This window comes from Argentina anserina, chromosome 5, assembly GCF_933775445.1.
Source record: "Argentina anserina chromosome 5, drPotAnse1.1, whole genome shotgun sequence".
Taxonomy (NCBI): domain Eukaryota; kingdom Viridiplantae; phylum Streptophyta; class Magnoliopsida; order Rosales; family Rosaceae; genus Argentina; species Argentina anserina.
In genome coordinates, this window is record NC_065876.1 from 15787457 (window position 1) to 15800316 (window position 12860).

Genomic DNA, 12860 nt, shown 5'->3' on the forward strand with positions numbered 1-12860 from the left:
ACCGAGCGAGAGTACTTTACAAATACAAAACAAAAATATGTATCAATAAGCCTCTAAAGCACTTCTGTCACTCCGTACGTATTTATGTAGAGTAGAGTATATAATTATAGACAAGTCATTAAAATAGCATAATAAATGGAACAAGATCGAAGACCACTGTACAATTTTGACGAAAAATGTCTGAGACTTTTGAGTTGTGACTCATCTGGTCCAAGGTGGATTCCTCCGATCTCTACAATAAAACAGTACGTATTAGGTCATCTCTAGGACCGATTATGGCTAAATGGCCACAGACCATATCAAGACCTTGATTCTTTCCTCAAGAGTATATTCATTTACTCATGACTCTATCAATTAACACTTTCACTTACAAACTTTCAATACGAAGATAGTCAGGTTAATTAATTAGAGAGCAATACTGTGAAGCTAGACCTTAAGGCTAGCTCATGAGTGTTTTCACTAGAATTATTGGTATCTTCAAGTTTGCGTTCATAAATCTGACTTGTATCTCCATCAATGGGGTTCCCTAGCTCGTGGATTAATTTTCACAAGCTCCTAGAGGAATCACAGAGTATATGATCCCTTCATTCCTTATTAAGCCTTCATATATTAAAGATCGTAACATGCTTAGGTGCAATATAGAGGATCGCTAATTTGGTTTATAATTAATCATCTCTTCGATCTCCGGCGAATTCGATCGATTCATATTTTAGCTAATTAAGTGCGTAAACGAGATTACAGATTTTAATTTGTATATATGCATATAACAAATTCAATCTTCTTAACCTACGGTACTCTAAATTACGTGCAGAATTGTATATGAAGTCAACAGCATTCATGTTAATTACTTGATTAGTCTAGGAAAATTGTTCGTGTTCAGCTCTGAAGTTTTGATCAGAGATAATTTGATAACCTTTAATTACATGAGATTTGGAAGTTTTGGAAGTCATAAATCTCTGTAAACAAAAACATAAAACGACATTGATGAAGGAGGGGTGAGTACGTAGAGAGAAATACAAGGTGGGGTTTTTGATCAGATATACTTGCTCCTTCTTCGTTATGAAATAAATTGGTGGTGGGGGTGGGGGACGAAGAGTGATGATGGAGCGGCGGAGGTGGGCCGAACCGGCCAAGACAGTATTGAATTCCGCCGGCGCTGCATGTGCAGGTGGCAGTGTTCATGGAGATCAGAGGCCATTTAATTTCGTCATGAGCCTCTTTTGTCATTACTGTTTTTGTTTTTATAACGAAGCAAGTAGACGCCCTCCCCTCTCAACTCTGGGGGGCTCTGGCCTTCTGCAGAAGTCTGTACACCTTTGTTCATTTACGCAAGTAAAAAGATTAAAACAAGGCAACGGCCACTTAGCTTACATGAGTCTCCCTGATGTCATGCATGATCACTTAATTTACCTCGAGCTCTTTGCTATGGGATTTGTTGTTGTTAACCTTCTGCCTAAATTGGCTCCAACTTCAAGCAAAACCAAAGAAAAAAAAAAGAATTCACTTAAATTGTTTTGGACTTTTGGTTCTAGCTAGCTGAGTTATAAACAGGAACAGTATTAGATTCCATAAAGATCTCAAGGAACCTTTCACAAATTTTCTTTTTAGTTTATTACATGTTTATATCGAGAATACGTCTCTTTCATCTATTCTTCCATATATAGTTGATAGTTCCATGACTTCCAATCTTCCATCCTTCAAAATTTGATAGTTGAAACATTTAAGTACTGTAATCTAGCTACGTAATACTCGATCTAAACTACTATCAAGTAGACAAGCTACTAGCTAATTCATCACTTAATTTAGTGCAACATACATTTGACTTATTTTAGTGAATATACGTACACCATGGCACATGAGTCTCGATCAAGACAATTTTTTTGCAACCTCATCGATATATAATCAGATGCGTCTCATTTAACTGACGTAATTAAGAGCCTCAATGAAGTTCCAGATATCAGGTCATTTGCGATCGAGTGAAGAGAGTTGTTGTCCTAAATTGTGACAGCAGCCGATGAGAGGGAAAGATGGAAGTTCTGAAGAGGTAGCGAAGGACGTGGATGTAAGCTTGTACCAGCCAAATGTTTGTTAGTTCTTGTCAAAATTAATGACAGTCTTCTAGTAAGCCCTGAAATAGCACTAGCTGCTAGGTCAGTGTTTGGAATTTAAGATAAGTACGTACTTTTACAGGGGGAGTTATATGATTTGAGCATAGTCCCCCAATTGGCATCAATCAAATAAAAAATAGAATTTGACCATAGTCCCCCAAGTAGTTTTTATTTTTCTTCAATCTCACTTCAATCATTAACAACTAATAGTTAATAATGAGTTGGTACCCAGTAAGGTATTGGACTAGATTTACCATAGCTATCCTGGTTAAACTAATTTTGTCCCAAAGTATGCTCTAATCAGCTTCTGGCTAAATTACCTAGGCATACGATACAAGAATGCCTACAGGTTGCTTGGTTTGCCCCCTCCCTGATATCATTGATTACTTGGACAGAAAATAATTGTACAAAACCCTGGCCTCGTCAACACTGTACTAATACTACTATGTACGTACATTCGCAGATCGTACTCCTTAATTTATAGATGTACGTACCTGTATCAATAATTGAATTATTCAATATGCATTTGCAGGTATTTGTTACTCGGTGGAGATCGAAGAGCATGCATGCATGGTCTGCATGATTTTAGTTATGAATCTCCACAGTTCTTATATATGAGCCCAGCAGCAGCAGCAGCAGCACCGCCTCCACTCTGAAACAGAAGCTTCGTATCATATATATTCACGGACAGAATACTCCAGTTCAATCAATACATGCATCTGCATGCATATTATTTTCACACAAGCTCGCACACACATGCATATATATCATCATATAGATAAATGCTTGTAATATCTCAGTAAAGTCGTATAGAGTTAGAGAAGTGATGAGAAGCAACAAGGTAGAGACCCAGGGACGTACTTAGTAATGAAGGTGTAGATGTGTGTGTCTATATATATATATATATATATATATATATATATATATATATAGTCCCTATCTAGAGTGAAGGTTCACTCTGAAGTTTCAGAGTGAAGTTCCAATTTTGGCACACTTTTCGGTCAAATTTTTTCACCATAAGTGATTCAATATTTAGATATGTTATTCAAGATCATCTCTATAAAGTTTCATCCAATTTGACAATGATTTGAGCTTTCAAAATTGAGATTTACACGAACGGTTCACGTTGAACAGTTTTAATTCATTCATTGATTTAATATAATTTCAATATCTTAACGATGTCCGAATTAGATGAAATTTTATAGAGATGATCTTGAATAGCATACCTAAATATTGAATCGCTTATGGTGAAAAAATTTGACCGAAAAGTGTGCCAAAATTGGAACTTCACTCTGAAACTTCAGAGTGAACCTTCACTCTGGATAGGGACTATATATATATATATATATATAAAAAAGGTGTAAGAAGGGTCGGACGGTAGGTAGCTAATTCTGTGTCTCAGTTAAGTTTGATGAAATACTGTTGTATATTGTAGCTAGATAGTACAGATCGATGGATCGACTATTAATGAATGGATGTAGCAGCAGGTGAGCGTCGGAAATCAGGGACGGACCTGCACTGACAGGAACCACCGTCCTAGCTACTCGATCAGTACGTTGATGGTTATTCTGCAAAGCAAACTTGCAAACTTTGTCAGTGTCACACGAACTATTCCTTTATCATCACTGCTAGCTATATTTATCTATATGTTTACTCAAACCTCTCAGATTTATACACGATAGGATTTTTGTATCTGGGTGTTGTAGGGAATTGTAGCTATATATGGACATCAAATAGGCTTATATATCAAGTAGAGGAGTTTGATATACGGGTATATGTATATATATAAGAGAATTTTCAGGTGCAGACGTATGTACCATACAGACCGAAAGATTCGGCGTTTCCGGTGACGGCAGGCTGCAACGGTGGAGCGAACCACGACAGCCACACTCCCCACCTCTCGGAGGTCTGTGCCAGTCGGAGCTCTATTAGCGACCCACAGCGGCCAGTCGCCGGAATCTGCCCAGAAAAACTTGATTTTTACAGTTTCCGGCCACCGTAGGTCGCCGAGGGAGCTCTGACCAGCATAGATGGGATCACCGGGAGGTGTGTAGTGCAGCTGTGCTGGTCTGCCACACCGTTGCGGCTTGCCGTCGCTGGAATCGGGACGTCCGCACCTGAAGAGCCATATATATATTTATATATATTGTAAGGAGCTAGTCTATGAGAGAGTCAATATTCTATATTTTTGCTACACCAACCCCCGGAGGAAATCACGAAGAGAGCTGGCAGTTCGCGCTGGTGGATCACAGTGGCAGGTTTAGGATTCATGATCCAGGGAGACTTGAATTTTCTTTTCAGGTTTGAATAGCAAAAATTAGCGAATATCAAATATTTAACTATAGTATATTGGATACATACATTATTGATGTGAAAATAGAAATTCATTATATATTACTATCAATTTGATCTATTACCAAACAAGAAATTTTTATGGACTAAGCGAATCAATGTTAAAAGAAGAAATTTTCTTTTATACTAAATAACAAGATAAACAAACTATAAAGATATCCCACCTACTAAGAATATTACATGGAACATAAAGAAATTGATAAAGAAAATTAAAATATATAAATAAATGTAGCAGAAATCAAAGAAAATATGAGTAAAAATCTATCAAAGGTTTGCAATTTTGCATGAAGTGGGAATTGAACTTGGGTGGGGCTTGGTAATGGCCAAAAACACTAAACCAAGCCTGTAAGTCTTCCACTTTGATAAATTTTACACCAGCTAACTTATTTATCAGCAAAATCTTAAGTGGATTAAGTACATAGTTTCATGCTTGGGCGGTGGATCAGGGAAAACGAGGGGCCGTTTCATAGGCCATCTCCAACCCATGCTCCATTATGCCACAATTCTCACATTGTGACACACTTGGTCTCCAACCCAAGGACTAATGAAGAGAAACACACCATCAATAAACCTATCCCTTGCCCAAGATCTAAAGAACAATAGAAGAAAAATAAAACCAAAACAAGAGATGATGGCTGAATGAAAACTTCACTACTCAAAGAAACAAAATTGATACAGGGAACAACAACAACACCAGTTTAGTTCACTCTCTCTCTCAAGACCAGATTAAATACATTTATGGGGGTGTATTCAATTTAGATTTTAAGGGATTCTCGCTGACTTGTAATAATCCATGGACTTCACTAATCTCATGGACTGTTATGATTCCATACGAAGTCTAGTAGATTTTAACATATTTTATTAGATTGATTTTAACATATTTTATAAGTCTATACATTAAAAATTACAGTTTAATCTCAAGTCTTAACCCAATTTCTCACACTTCCTCTCCTCCTCACCACTTGGGTAATCTCAAGACCTTTCGAATTTGACAGGTCAGTTAATGGAAAAACCCCTGCAACAGAACCCCTACAACATGGCCATCTTCCTTTGAGTTAAGGTTAGATTATTGTATTTCTTCATTCCACTGTCTGAGCAAAAGGATGGAGTCAAAAGTCATTAAAACCATTGAGAAGAAATTTTGAGTAGAAATTTATGTCAATCAAACGAGGATTAGTTTCGATATGTCAATTGAGAAAACCATTAAAATCTCATATACAAGAAGTGCTGGATGGCATTTTCACTGTGCCAATTACAATTTCATAGATGAAAACCAAACTACTTGGTAGTTTATAAGTTATCAAGTAAATAAACTAACAGTAAAGCTGAGTTCATCATAAATAATAAAACACGCCGAAGTTTTGTTTTCCCAAACACCATCCACTTTCAATTAATCCACATCCATTTCTTCCAATGTTGCTCTTGCCACTGCCTTTGCTTCCAATGCTTCTCAATATGAAATACACGACGGTAACATTCCGATTTTTCAAATTGGACTTATTTTTATTTTTAGAAATATAAATTAGGAGTCACCACAAGTTCGTAATATTTTTTGGATAATTTTTCGAACTCCTGATCTATTTTTAATGATTTTATAAAGATATGATTAAAATTTAATAAGACGATAATGTGCTAAGCTCAAATTTGACCACATGGCGACAAATGTGAAGTGCTCAACTGGCCCATGTGGGCAGCTGACATCATTTTCAGATTAATCATCAGCCACTTGTCAAGTCGTGGTGTGTATTTACTAAGTTGTTTAGAGTGTGACCTGTGTCACCAAGCAAACTAATGGTTGAGTGACATGTAGCGACTTCCAACTCCATATATAGGAGATCAAATCCTCCATTTCAGCCGCACCATTTCTTTTCATTTTCTTTGATTTCATATTTTATATTATTTTATTAGTTTTTGCGATGAAATTTTGACGTATTTTAGCTTTTGATCTGTAATTCTGATTCTCGATTTGTGAGTGACTATGGGTTCGTATTAACGTCCTCTTTATATATTAGAAGTTTGGGTTAGATCCAATGGTGAATTCTAGAAGACTCGGTTTGGAATTTTGTTTACATTCGGTACATGGGTGGCGTGTCGAGGTGAGTGGTTTTTATAATGTGTTTTAAATATTCTTATCTGCTTTTAAGTTAGTTGAAAAACATGTTTTAGATCTATTTTGAAATATCTCTCTATTTTTAAGTGAAACATGTCTATTTGCGAAAATATGTGGAGTTTATATATATATATATATATATATATACAGTCCCTATCCAGAGTGAAGCTTCACTCTGAAATTTCAGAGTGAAGTTCTAATTTTGGCACTCTTTTCGGTCAAATTTTTTCAACATAAGCGATTCAATATTTAGGTATGCCATTCAAGATCATCTATACAAAATTTCATCCAGTTTGACAATGATTTGAGCTTTCAAAATTGAGATTTACACGAACGGTTCACGTTGAACAATTTTAATTCATTCATTGATTTAATCTAATTTCAATACCTTAACGAAGTCCGAATTAGATGAAATTTGGTATAGATGATCTTGAATAGCATACCTAAATATTGAATCGATTATGCTGAAAAAATTTGACCGAAAAGTGTGCCAAAATTGGAACTTCACTCTGAAATTTCAGAGTGAAGCTTCACTCTGGATAAGGACTATATATATATATATATATATATATATATCATGTGTTGGACCTATTGGTTGATAAATCACGGAACATGTGAATTGCTTAATTGATTATGCCAAAGTAAGGATGTGACATACAAAAGTATAGGCTGTGAGCATTCGGTGCCCATGAGATACTAAATTGAAGAATATCCAAAAGGAGGATGCTATATGATAAATTGTTGTGATCGATGTATATACAATATATATTATTTTATAGCATGTGTAAAATGATATTGATTCACTAACATATTACATGATTTACTAACTGAGCGCGTGGTTTTACTCACCGACCCATTTTTATACTTTTTTGCAGAGAAGTTTAGATTTTACCGAGCCGGGGTTGGACGAGTCTAGAAAGAAGAGTCTACAAGCAAGTTTTTTATTTTTATTTACATTTACTTTGTAACATTTAACTCATGCATCGGAACTGGTGTCCGGTGCGGTAAAAGCCACTGATCTCGGGACCGGGGCATGACAACGTCAACGTGAGAAAATGTGGTAACTGAGATTGTAGCATGTTATATGCCACTTCTTCTTCTGGGCTTTCTTTTGTTTATGCTACAAATACAAATAGGAAGATTTTAAGAACCCAAAAGAAAAGGAAAAAAAAAAGATCAAAAACATTTATAATTTTCGAATTATATCAATCTATTTGGTTCTGTTAAAGAAAGAAATAAGTTAATCTAATAAAAAACATTTATCATGTTCAGGCTTGCTACCTATGTCTATGCATAAAGTCCACCAAACTATCATGTTCTAGTTCAAATAAGTTATATTGGTTTTCGGTTAAGCCATAGGGTAACCTATGTTGATCAAGTAACTTAAGGGTTACTTTGCTGGTCAATGGAACTTAGGGTTGTAAGCTCTAAGAAAAATCCAATGCCTCAACAAAAACAGTTTTTTCTAGTGTCAGAACTAGTTTAGAGAAAATAGTTCTGAAGTACAAAGTGGATGATGTTGACTAGCAAATGGCAAGAAGAAAGTTGTTCCAAGAGAAACTTGCTTAAAGAAAAATCAGACTAACATATCAACTGTGATTCTGATATGCTTGCCATTATAAGTTGCTACTGAGCTACACTGATCTTGTTGCTGAGTTGTGCTATGACTCATGACTATAATATACACATTGACATTCCTCAAAGCCTTATAATAAGCTAAAAGAAATACACCAATTAGTCTACCTGTCATTACAAATCTACCTAAGCTTTCACAATCAAAGGCTAGGCCTCATTATTGAACGTAATGCAGTATCAGTCTTCACTAGATTAGCCCAAACAATGACTGGTTTTATATGCAATTTCATGTGCAGCTACTTCTTGGTTCTTTTGAACAAATAAAGACATGGATATGGAAAAGACCACCCAATGCAACATATAACTGAAGGAATTGTAATTCAAGTGAAGGGAAAATTGATGTCATAGAAAAATAGAAAAGTAAGATATGTTCTTTACCATATTTTTGCCTTCCAAATGAATGTAACCATTTCCTCTATACCTTTGATGAAACCGCCTGCCCCCATCTTAATTACATTGGATTGACATGCATTCAGAACAATTTAATGAGAAAACATTTAGGAGATCAAGTGGTAGATATCAAATAGCAAGAAATTAACAAGTTTCATTACTTCCCAAGGATTTGATTTGATAGAAAGCTGCTTGCCAGATGAATCAACACAAACTGAAACCCACAAAGAGTGTGATGTTCACATATCCTCACTAGAGCTTTCTTAGAGCTTTTTGTTCTACAATTGCATTATTTTTACGTATGGTTCATGTTATGTCATTTTGTTGTTCTATGACATGAATTATCATTATCATGTCAAGGCCATATCATACTGTTGAGTGAATTTATTAGATGACTTGAGAGCAAAGGGTAACACTGATTTCCTTGGGTTCGATCCCCTTAACCTCTGGAGGGTTAGCTACACCGGTCGTGCGAGATTGTGATCTTAATGACGGATTCGAAACGTGTGTGTAGTCAGGTAGCGGACGCTTGCCGGTTACTATATTAATAGGGGTAAGACCGTGTAGCTATAAGACTGGTCATCTAGACTTTGAGATTTGGGATCCCGACGTACGTCATACGTTTTACGATTTATCGACATTCCTCATTACTACTACGCTTTTATACGTGGAACCAGCACCAACTGCCACCACCGCGACAAGACAAGGTCGTTCTCTTCTCTCCATCGAACCAGCACCAACTGCCACCACCGCTCACCTTCTCTGCCTTCAACTAGCAAACTAGAGTGGCACACCCATATCAAATTATTCCTCACCCTCTCCTCTACATAATTTATCTTAGTTTGTATACTATTTCGATATCTTAGTTTCATCCTAAATCTGGGTTTGGGGTGTTATGGTATCAGAGCATGATCTTCTGACCAATTGATTTCTTGGAAAGAAGAAACGGGAAAGAAAGAGAGATGGGAAGAGAAGGAATGAGAAGAAAGAACTGAGGTTGAAAAACATTGCGTCATTCTACGACGATCTGGTTGTTCACGGGTGATTCGATTGCAAGCGGTATGAAAATTTATTATTTCCTTGCCCCTTAATAGTTTATTGAATTATGTCTAGGATTGTTGAATTGATTAAATTTGGTGCGTGAATTTCTAGGTTTGTCGGGTTCCATCACTTCCATGACGATGGCGGCGGCGAGTGGTTTATGTTTCTCTTTTTTGATTTGATTTTGATTTAATTCCAAGTGTTCTGGAGTTGGAGGGGCTAAGTTATATATCTCAATCTTGGCTAAAAGTGATTGTTGTTTACAGTACTTGTCGGTAAGCTTTTCTAGTCATCGGAGATTATGTGTTTGTTCAAATGATAAGAAGGATTATCAACTTAGTAATACTGTACTAGCTCTATGTGTTTAGTAGCATATGATTCAATTAGTGAATTATTGATTATCTTCGAGTGCAGTCGTAATCTGTCTCTCGAGTTAGTTATATTGGGTTGATAAATGACTTTACTAGGTCCTGTCAATATTAATTTTGTTTGATGTGTTGTTGGTTTATCAAGTAGAATGGGTGTTTGATTAATAGTTCTATTGGTTATCCAATTGTCATGGAAAGTATGCCTAATTTGGTCTAGTTATGATGACTTCTTATGTTCTGTTTTACTATTTGAGTAATGATTAATCTCGACTGAGAGCATATATTTACCTTGTGAATACTTGTGTCGCTAAAATTCATTTGATTTTCCCTAGTTTTTAATTTTTATCAATTGAATTGACCTTTTGGAATCATAGATGAGTTATGATATTTATACGTGGTTAAATATATAGTTTGGTTAATAAACTAGATTACTGGTTAATTGGAGATACGAGTTTTTGTATTGGAGTGTCTTTGGGTTGTCAATCTTCCAATAAAACTATGGTTTTTAGTGTGTTAATTTGGTTGTGATTTGAGCTTTGAATGAAGAGAGAGTCTGGTTGTATTTTGAGGGTTGACTTGAACTAATTAAGAGTCGAGATTGTGATAATTCTAGTTTTTTTAATGAAAGAGTTATGCACTCTTTATGTAATCATCTCAAAATAAGCTGTTATGAAAATTGAAAATGAAACTAGAATTGGGAGAAGTGCCCCGCCTATGAGCCTATGGACACACTATCTCAAACTTCACACAAACAAAGACTAAAATATGATTATAATTCTTGTCAATACTCGTTGCAGTCAGCAAACTTTGAGCACATCCCTACATTGAGCAAAGTTGTCCCAGCAAGAACTTATGCATGCATCACATCTGCAAATGCATGGCCTGAGCTGAGAAGTAAAACAATGCATATGATTCCAACGCAAGGCATTGACCAAAGTTTGTGGAAGCCATGGTGCCAAGGTTATTGCTTTGTTCTCAATTTCCAGTCCTTGTATCTTGCCTTCTGCTATGATATGCCAATTGTGATAATTGTAGTTGCTACATTAGATGTTGATATCTTTCTAATAGCAACTGCTCACGTTACAATAGTTCTTGAAAAAAAAATTGAAGTGAACTGAAGTTTGGGGTGTCCTTATTGAATTTCATTCTTTGGTTAGTTTTAGTTTTACTTGTCCAAAATTAGTCATAACCCTTTATAAATGGAGTTGTTCCATCGTATGTGTAGTATGTACGGTTGGGCTTCACGAAGATGAGTTCCAGATGTTTACTGGAATCTTAATCTTATGTTAATCAAAATGTTTTTATGGATATATGGAATTGCGTAATTAGAACTTGTAGCCACTAAATATATATGTTCTATCAAACTAGAGTGGCGCTATGCGTGCATACATGCTTCCTCACCCATATCAAATTATTCCTCACCCTCTCCTCTACATAATTCCTCTTAGTTTGTATACTATTTCGATATCTTAGTTTCATCCTAAATCTAAGTTTGGGGTGTTATAAACGCAATGTTTCTAGGGCGTTACAATGTGGCCCAAACAAAACACTATAACCAGCATTACCAGGAACATGAAAAACATTACTCTAGGTGACAGAATCGTTACCTCCACCATTGATGATGACAGTGCCTTCATTCTCGACCTTGTGAATGGAGTTGTTTGATGTAATCATGGCCTCATTGCCTCTATGCGGCTACAAACTTGAGAATTTCGATTAATCACCTGTTAAGTGATGGCCACATCCGGAATCAACGATCCAATCATTCTCAAAATGGATAGATGCCAACGCATTGTTATATGACTTCTCGACTATGAAACAATTTCCCCAATTATCTTCTTCTTCAACAGTGTTCGAGCATGGGAGCCTCCATTCTTTGTTGCATAATTCCTAGACTGCAGCTTAACACGACAAAATTTCTTGGTATGGCTTGGGTACCACATTGATAGCACTTGAGGAAGCTTCTCTGGGTCCGGCACCATCATTCTGATTGAACTCCTTAAACTTCTAGAAGCTAGAATTATTTTTTCCATGATTGAATAATGTCACTAATCGGTTCTGTAACGATCCTAAAATTTCGAGCCTAAAAACTCAAAATTTCAAAGTCGTTAGAACACCAAAAACAATCTCAATGAAATCGAAATCATTTAACGTGCACAGCGGATCATCACTGAGTTCTCAATACAACTCAGAAAAACCAATTATTACAACCCAAATTTATAATTTAACATTTCATAAGATGGAAATGTAATAATCCTCACAATCTCTCACAAAACTCACAATTAAAAATCACACCAATTCTCACACACAAATCCACGCTAGAAACCTCACCACAAGCAGGATACGAACGACTTCGAGTCTCCGGAGTCGTCACTCAATCTCCACTAATCAACACCTGCGGAATTATCCCCTACACCATCGAATTTGTGCACCGGGATTGTAAACACAAACCCGGTAAGCTTATAGCTCGTATGAGTAAAATGAAAATATAATTCGCATATCAATATATACGAAAAATCACAAATCAACAAATATAAATGCCCTCATGAGTCAATGGACAACCCATCTAGTTGTCCCAAAGAAATATGAAATGAAACGCTCATGAGAAATTAAGTAACCCTTCTGGTTACCCAAATGCATTTATAATACGGGTACCAAGAACGCTGGTACACATATGTTACCCCTCTCGTAATACACCGCCGATATTGGATAGCCACCCGCTACCCAACATCCAAACAATCTGAGTACCCATGAGCAGATAACCACCCGTTACCTCACATGCAGTACTACGGCAGACAGACTAGAGCTCTAACTGTATCGTAACATTCGCCCGGCCAAAGGCTAGGTTCCGACTTG